This window comes from Mustela lutreola, chromosome 9, assembly GCF_030435805.1.
Source record: "Mustela lutreola isolate mMusLut2 chromosome 9, mMusLut2.pri, whole genome shotgun sequence".
NCBI classification, from domain to species: Eukaryota; Metazoa; Chordata; class Mammalia; order Carnivora; family Mustelidae; genus Mustela; species Mustela lutreola.
In genome coordinates this window covers 86,904,346-86,905,882 of record NC_081298.1, presented here as the reverse complement: position 1 = coordinate 86,905,882, position 1,537 = coordinate 86,904,346, and the positions used below count along the sequence as shown (strand labels likewise).

Here is a 1,537-nt window from a genome sequence, read left to right as displayed (position 1 = left end):
CGCCCCCACCTCCTAATTTATTTTTTAAGACACATTTATTCAGCATCATGATCAGACTATTAAATTTAGCAATCAACAGCATGGGTGCAAAAAAAAAACACAAAACTACATTAAAACCCTTTGTTGGAATGCTTTACACTTTCTACAGAACAGAAACTAAAATAACCTGTTGTACAATTAGTCACAAATACAGTCCTCGAGTTTTTTTGCCCATACACATGAGTATTGTCTAAAACATGTCTTCTTTGTAGCAGCTAGGCCCTGACACCACTGTGCTTGGCTGAGTTCACAAATCTGTTGTAACCCGTAGCTTCCCTGTCACTTCTCTGGCTCTCCTCTCCTGCTAAGCTTTGTTTCCTGGCAGTAATTAAAACCTTCTGCCACTGTCATAGCTACTGCTGCTGCTGGAACCACCATAGCCACCTTGGTTTCGTGAAGTATTGGCCTCTACCACCATAAGGGCCAGAGCTTCTGCCTCCAAAATTGCCTCCTTTCATGGGTCCAAAATCTGAGGATTGATTGTTGTATTGCCAAAATCATTATAGCTTCTGCCACCTCCAAAGTTGCTTCCATCATTACCAAATTCGTTATAGCCATCCCCACTGCCACCATATCCACCACCACCTCGACTGCCAACAAAGCCACCTCAACCACTGAAGTTTCCACCGCGACCAAAGAAAGTTGTCATTCTCACCAAAACCACCTCCACAACTACCACCAAAGTTTCCAGAACCACTTCGACTTCTTTGGCTGGATGAAGCACTAGCCATCTCTTGCTTAGAGAGCACTTTCCTTACTTCGCAATTGTGGCCATTCACAGTATGGTATTTTTGAATGACAATCTTGTCTACAGAATCATGGTTATCAAATGTTACAAAAGCAAAACCCCTCTTTTTGCCACTGCCTCGATCAGTCATGATCTCAATCACTTCGATTTTCCCATCCTGTTCGAAATAATCTCTCAGATGATGTTCTTCAGTGTCTTTTTTAATGCCACCAATAAAAATCTTTTTCACAGTTAAGTGGGCACCCGGTCTTTGAGAATCTTCTCTTGAGAAAGCCCTCTTTGGTTCCACAACTCTTCCATCCACCTTGTGTAGCCTTGCATTCATGGCTGCATCCACCTCCTCCACAGTGGCATATGTGACAAACCCAAAGCCTCTGGAGCGCTTGGTGTTTGGATCTCTCATTACCACACAGTCCGTAAGTGTTCCCCATTGCTCAAAATGGCTCCTCAGACTCTCATCGGTTGTTTCAAAGCTCAGACCTCCGATGAGGAGCTTCTGCAGCTGTTCAGGCTCTTTGGGAGACTCTGACTTAGACATGACGGCAGTAGGAGGGGAGACTTTAATGATGCTTACTCGGTGGCGTCCACGGGCAGAAAAGCTGTCCTCTTAATTTTTTATTGGTCTGTTCAGGCTTTCTATTTCTTCTTGATTCATCCTTGGTAGATTGTATGTTTCTAGAAATTTCTCCATTTTTTCTGGGTTGTTCCAATTTGTTGGCATATAATTATTCCTAATAGTTTTTTATGATC

General features: G+C 43.0%; 1 pseudogene; it reads right to left on the bottom strand.

Annotated features, from left to right (window-relative positions):
- Positions 1-315: 315 nt before the first annotated feature.
- Positions 316-1,330, bottom strand: LOC131808012 (heterogeneous nuclear ribonucleoprotein A1-like; annotated as a pseudogene).
- Positions 1,331-1,537: the final 207 nt, after the last annotated feature.